Raw genomic sequence first — 7,579 nt, forward strand, 5'->3', positions numbered from 1 at the left:
CTGTTGAGTAGAAGGACTTTTAATTAATACGAAAAACGAAAATCAGTGAAATAGAAGAAAGAATTAAAAATAAAATAAAGTTACAAAAACTCAAAAAATCAACTCAATTGAAAACAAAAACACATTAAAATAAAAAGAATTACATGACAACTTTTAAAAAACATAAAATTCAAAAAATATTAAATAGCATAAAAGTAAATTAAGATAGAATCTTAAAACAAAAGATTATTAAAAAAAAATCATTTAAACTATTTATGCAAAAAAATAAAAAATGGTCAAAGTGATCCTTCAACTTTTATCCCCAAGGTCATAGACAAACCAATTAAATATATTATCATTTATCATCATCTCTACAACAGGGCATTACTGGAAGTTTGGAACTACATGAGCATGTTGAGTCACTCATCGAGCAAACAAAAGCTCTTTCATGGGATGACATCATTTTAGTGCCTGAACAAGAAACAACAGCAAAAATCTCAAACTGCGCTCTAATTGGTAAGTTGGTCTCTTCCAAGAACCTGAACAAACACACTTTTCACTCCACTATTTGTGCGGTATGGAGCTTCATTCATGATCTCACCATTGAAGATCTTGGAACCAACATCTTCCTATTCACTTTTCCATCACCAATTGTAAAAAATAGAGTCTATTCCCAAAGGCCCTGGGACTTCAAGGGTTTCAATATGGTGTACACTCAGCTTTTAGGGTTTATATATATGGGTTACCCTTAGAAATGATGACTGAAGGAAATGTTGCACAAATAGGAAAATTTCTGGGCCATTTACTTGAAATAGATCAAGCTTTTCTTCCAAGCAATGGGGTCAAACAATTTCCCAGGATCAGAGTAGAAATCAATACAGAAAAACCTCTCCATGAAGGTTTCATCTTGCCCCGACCCAACAAGCAACCGGCAAAGGTTAGCTTCAAATATGAAAGGCTTTCTGAATTCTGCTATGGATGTGGACGACTCGGTCATCTTCAACAGGCTTGCCACATTTACATAAGCCCGATAGAGGAGCCTCTCTTCAGTCCCTGGATGAGAGTGGAACCCCAAGACTAAAGAAGACAACCTCGTTTTGGAGAAACCCAAAGAGATTTAAATCAACAAAGCCCCCTGGTTTTTCCATTGTTTGAACAATTGAACCACATCCCGCCTTCCTTCCCACCAGTATGCATAAGAGAAACACCTAACTTCTCTCCCCATGTTGGTTCAGGAATCATCGACTCAACAAAAAAGAGCAACCTTGTAGAACATTTGGGGAAAGGAAAAGCCATCGTCATCAACACGGAAGAAGGCCAAAGGAAGGAATCTGTATAAAAAAACTCTTCTCTGCAATGTCAAGCTATGGTAGCGAAACATCAAAGGGTGACACTAGCATTTGCAAGCTCTGAGTAAGGATCCATGCAAGTAGATCTAGCCACCACATGGCAGCAATCCAAGCTCCTAGACAAAACATCAGATCCAATTAAGGTGAGCAGCCAATCTTTCAAAATCAACAAAATGCTTCTTGTCCCCTTGACAATTCTGTTTGCTGAAGAGTCCGCCTTCACTCAAGTGTCCAACTTGAATCCAAATAAGTCAGCGCTTGGCTTAGAAATTCCCCACAATGCCCCTCTGAGCTTTCCTACCAATTCCATGAAGCTCACACTCCCAAGCCCATTTAATGAATCCATAGAGCCTTTTTCTACCGAACCCAAGCCCAAGTCAACATTCATCAAACAATTCATCTCTCAACTCAAAGATAAAAAAAGCCCATCAGAATTTCAGAATTCAAGCCATAACATATCTTTGCTTGTTAGCCCTTCGGGTAAGGTCTGCTTTGCCTTTAACACTATCCAGCTGAGTCCAACCCACATTTTCTCTCCAAATCACCAAACACATCCTCCCCATTCTGGCTCCCAGATCGCCCCTTCTTCACCGATACAAAAACCAAAATGGCCTCCCCTACCATGGTGCCTCATTGCCCAACCAATTTCCAAAATGAGACTATGAAGAAGAGGAAAAACTCATCAGAAGAGAAGAGCCCTTCCCTCAATCCCTACAAAAAATGCATGTTAAGCTCTACTATTCTAGTGACCATTCAAGAGGAAGAAGACATTCGAAAAGAAGGAGAAGAGGTAGCCAACCCGAGAGTCCCTCCAGATCAAAGCAAAGCAACTCAGCAACCAAAGAAAGGAAGGAATCAAAGCAAACAACAGAAGAGGAGCCCAACAATAGTCCGATACGCACCATATCAAAATCAACATTTGAAGGCTACAGGTAACAAAGTCCAGTATCAAACCATGAATCTCTTCCCTATGAATCTAATGATTGATGTGGCAGGGGCCTCACTTCCACCTGAGGACCCATGAGACTATTAGCATGGAATTGCCGAGAAATAGGCCCGACCTCATGCAATCAGATCACTTAGGGCTAATATCAGGGTTTATAACCCGGATATCATTTTCCTTTCAGAATGTTTGTTAGTTTCTAATGACAGTGCACGTATTGTTAATAGGTTAAGTTATGCTTATTTTGTGTTCTCTCCCCTATTGGTAAATTGGGCTTTTGCTCCTTGACCGGGTGTCGATATAGAAATTGTTCATATCTCTAGTAATATTATTTCTGCTTTGGTGTATTCTGATCCTAGTCACTTGTCGTGGCTTGTCAACCTGGTTTACTATCCTGCCCATATAAAAGAAAGTAATTATTTTGGGATCTCCTTTCTGGTATCATATCATCATTCTCGGGTCCTACCTTAGCACTAAGGGATTTCAATTCCATTCTCTCACAATCTAAAAAGTTAGGGGGTAAGCCTTTTGCTCATTTCTCAAAACCAAAAGACCTCAATTTGTTCATGGAAAACTTAGGTTTTGTGGATCTAGGATCATCTGATCCAAAATACACTTGGACCAACAATAGATTTGGTACCCATCAGATCAAGGAGAGACTCGACAGAGGTATTGGGCTAACATTTCATGGATTGATCTATTCCCCCAAGCTATACTCACCACTCTCCCACGGGTCTCTTCTGATCATGCTCCCATCCTTTTAGACACAATAAATAGGAAGAGTCATCCAAAATCCTTCAAATTTGAAGAATTCTGGATCCGAGAACCATCTATCTTCGCAGTTATCAAAGAGGCCTAGAATTCACAATTCATTGGCACCCCTTCATTCATCCTCTCAAAAAAACTCAAAGCTACCAAGAAAGCCCTCCAAGATTGGAATCATAACATCTTTGGTCACATCCAATCCAACCTTAAAGTCATGATGTCAAACTTTCCTCCCTTCAAGAACAAGATTCTCAGCCCTCCTCCTACTCTTTGGAAGCCGATTTAAAAGAAAACATTAATGAGCTGCTCTTAAGAGAGGAAACCCTTTGGAGGCAGAAATCCAGAATAACCTAGCTCACCACCACTGACCTTAACACAAAATTCTTTCATGCCTCCACTTCCATCAGACGTAGAAGAAACAACATTGATTGCCTTAAGTTAGGCAGAAACAATTGGACGGCTGACCAATTCATAATCTCTTCCAAGATCCAGGAACGTTTCCAAAAAATCTTTTCTTCCTCTCATTCCTCTCCACCTGATGAAATGGAACAAGGAAAATTTCAGATCATGAAAATGAATTTCTTTGTAAAATTCCTAATGAAGAGGAAATCACCTCTGTTATGAAGAAACTCCCCCTTACCAAGGCTCTTGGGCCGGATGGCTTTACAGGTCTCTTCTACAAAACTTTTTGGGAGGTTATTAAATTTGATTTGATAGCTGCTGTAAAAAGTTTCTTTATTCAAGGAAAATTGCTAAAGGAACTCAACCACACAAATTTGGTCTTGATGCCAAAAGTTGACAACCCCAATTGGGGGTGTAAACTCAAACCGGAAAATTGAAAAACCTGTCTAGACCGAACCGAACCGGACTGGTTTTACTGGTTTTGAACCGGTCCGGTCCGGAACCGGTTTTTAAAATGTAAAAACTGGTCGGTTCCGGTTCCGGGATTTTTTGGACTGGACCGGACCGATTGATTAAAAAAACTAAAAAAAAAATTGATATATAAGTTTTATACAAAATATTTTATATATATTAAATATTAATATATATAAGTTTTATATATAATGTATAATTATAAATTTTTATGTGAAATTTTATATATAATATATATATTCATATATGAAATAATTTCTTATTATAATTTATAAATTATTACATAAAATGTTAATATTAAATCACTAAAAGTTTATAACTAATACTAATATATAACTTATAACTATACCAATAGTCTAATATTAATACTATTATATAGTCTAATATATTAATAAAAGTATAAAACAATTTTTTTTAAATCAAATTTTTTTTTTATAAACAAATTTTTAATGACAAATTGTGAAACTTACATTTTAAAAAAACCGAAAAATCGGATCGGACCGGACTGGAAACCGGTAAAACCGGAAGTACCGGTTTAGGAGGGCAACCGGTGCGTAATCGGTTTTGAAAAATACAAAACCGGTACATACCGGTTCGGTCCTAGATTTTATCCAAAACCGGACCGAACCGGACCGATTACACCCCTAACCCCAATGATATTAACCAGCTCAGACCCATAAACCTGTCTAATGTCTGCTATAAAATTATAGCAAAAATTCTTGCCAACAGGCTCAAAACCATCATTCCCAACATCTTCTCTTCATGCCAATCTGCTTTCATTCTTAGTCGTCTAATTCAAGACAATACTATTCTGGCCCAGGAGATCTTCCACAAAATGAAAAAAAGAACTAGCAAACTTGGACAAATGGCCATAAAGGTAGATATGGCAAAGGCTTTTGACTCCATGGAATGACCTTTCCTGCTTGAAATTTTAAAACAGATAGGTTTTAGACAACAATGGATCAGCTAGATCTAGGAGTGCATCTCAACAGTGACCTATTCAATCATAATCAATGGTTCTTCACATGGTTACTTCCACCCAACCAGGGGTCTTCGACAAGGAGACTCACTATCTCCTTTCCTTTTTATCTTAGGAATTGTGTGGTCCTATCTAGACTCTTTGTTAAAAAGGAACAGCTTAACAATTTAAAGGGTATCAAGCTTTCTAGAGGCAGTCCCCACATCTCTCATCTCCTTTTTGCGGATGATCTGTTCCTCTTTGGGTCGGCCACATCTCTTAATGCTCAATAATTCTCTGAATGCCTTGAGGTTTATAATCGGTGGTCAAGTCAATGTATAAATGAGGGTAAATCTTCTCTTCATTTTAGTAGAAACACCACTCTGATCTTCATTAATGAAGTAAAAAACATTTTCAAGTTTAGAATTTCTCCGACAAATTCTAAATATCTGGGACTACCTCTTTCTAATAGTCCCGATAGGAAAAAAATTCCTGACTGAATTAATGGTGAAGATCCAAAACAAGCTTCAAGGTTGGAAATAAAAAACCCTCTGTCAAGCTGTAAAAACTATCCTCATAAGAGCAGTGGCTAGTTCTATTCCTTCATATGTCATGTCCTCAACCCTCATCCCAAAAGCAATGACCAAAAATCTGGACTCACTCTTTCCTAGATTTTGGTGGGGATTCGAGCACAATGGAAAAAAGAAATTTACTCCCAAGTCCTAGAAGTCCATTTGTTTACCCAAATCTATAGGAGGTCTTAGCTTAAACAACATGTTTGCCTTTAACTCAACCCTGGGTCACTAAGCATAATTGGTCTTTTCTCAATGGGTTAACAAGTCTTTGGAAGGATGTCATCTCAAAAATATACTTAGGATCCAAATCTTTTCTGGAAATCTCTCCTAAATCGATAGATTCATGGTTTGCTTAAACAGAGAGAGTTCCTGCGGTCTAGTGTCTGTTTTCAAATCAATAATGGCACCTCCACCAAGGTTTGGACCATCCCTGGTTCCATTCCCCTCCCGAATCCAAATACTTATTCTGATCCTGATCATAACATGACTGTCTCAGGACTCATTTTAGAGAAACCAAGACGTTGGAATGTCCTTCTTCTCAATACCCTTTTCTCGAAATTTTCCTCAAGAGAAATCCAAAAAATCCCTCTGGCCAACCATAATTATCATCTTGTTCAAGATAAAATAAAATGTTTTTATCACTCATTTGGAATTTTTTTTCAGTCAAATCAGCTTATCCTGCCCTTGTTAATGACACTAATGATCTCAATCTCAACAATCAGCCATTAAACTTGAGAGTTTATGGAAATTGAAATTGCAGTACAGACTGAAATTATTCCTATGGAAAATAAGCCATAATATTCTTCCCACTAAAGCCAAGATTAACAATGTAATTCATCTTGAGGAAGAGCAAATTATTTGTCCTCTTTGCAACACTGAAACAGAAGACATTCCACATCTTTTCCTCAACTGTATTTATTCTGGAGTTCTTTGGAGACATTCAAAATGGCCAATAGACACCACCTCCTTTGCAAGACAACCATTCATTAACTGGATGAAAAATATTCTCAACCCTTCAGAGTTCTTAAAGATTCCAGAGGAATAAACTCATTCTTTTCAAATATTTGCCACCATTGCTATGGATAATATTTGATTTCTCATAAATAAAAAAGTGCACAACCAAATTCCTATCTCCTCGTCTCCCTTTGTTTTTGTTGAGTCAGTTCTCTCATCCTTTCATTAGCACTAGGCAGCTTGGGTTAATGATAATACCCACAAGCTAACGAAGGAAGAGAGGCATCTGGTCGGTTTTTTTCTCATCAAGTTTGTTGTGGCAGTTAGAGAGCAAGGTAACAGCTTAGCATCTCTATGTTGGAATGACTCTGGAGATATCATCTTTGCAATTACCGATTTTATTCCCAATGTGAGCCCAAATCTTGGGGAAGCTAGAGTAGTATTGATGGCAATATCTAAGCAAAGGGAATGGGTTTGCAAAAAATATTACTTGAAGGTGATTCAAGCACCACCATAGTAGCAGTAACAAATTCATCAGTTGTACAGGATTGGACCATGAGCCCTTTCATCAATGATATCAAGCACCATCTCCTCTTTTTCAAAGAATGGAAAGTTAAAAAAATACATCATTCAAAAAATCGATGCAAACACAATCTAGCGCAATGGGTAACGGTAACGCAAGCCTATGACAACATCCCCTTAATCCAAATACCCCTTGCCTTATTGAACTTTCATAGTGGGAAAGATCCCCCTTTTATCTGTATAATTAAGCCCTACTACTTTAACAACTACTGATGTATCTTTGGTATTTTCATATATAAAATAGTAGTCAACTTGCCTAAAAAAAAAAAAAGTGGGAAACGAACTAAACTAATAAAACTTAACAAACCAATCAAATTACATGTGAAAAATACGAGAATAGAGGAGCTGTTGTGGCCTGTTGGTACTTGGTTCACCCTCGGCCAATTGTAACATGACACCTAATGGTTTTTAATTTTTTTTTTATATTACACTTTACCACACATGATTCTAGTTTTCTAAAATGTCTAAGCCCTTAAAATTTCTAACCCTAATTATTATTTTTAAAACTACATCTAGCCACCACTCCGACTGCCAATCTGAGAGATGGTTGGAGTAATCACAAAAATGACCACTTCAACCAAAAAATACACCCGTGACGAAT

This window comes from Juglans regia, chromosome 3 (genome assembly GCF_001411555.2).
Source record: "Juglans regia cultivar Chandler chromosome 3, Walnut 2.0, whole genome shotgun sequence".
NCBI lineage: Eukaryota > Viridiplantae > Streptophyta > Magnoliopsida > Fagales > Juglandaceae > Juglans > Juglans regia.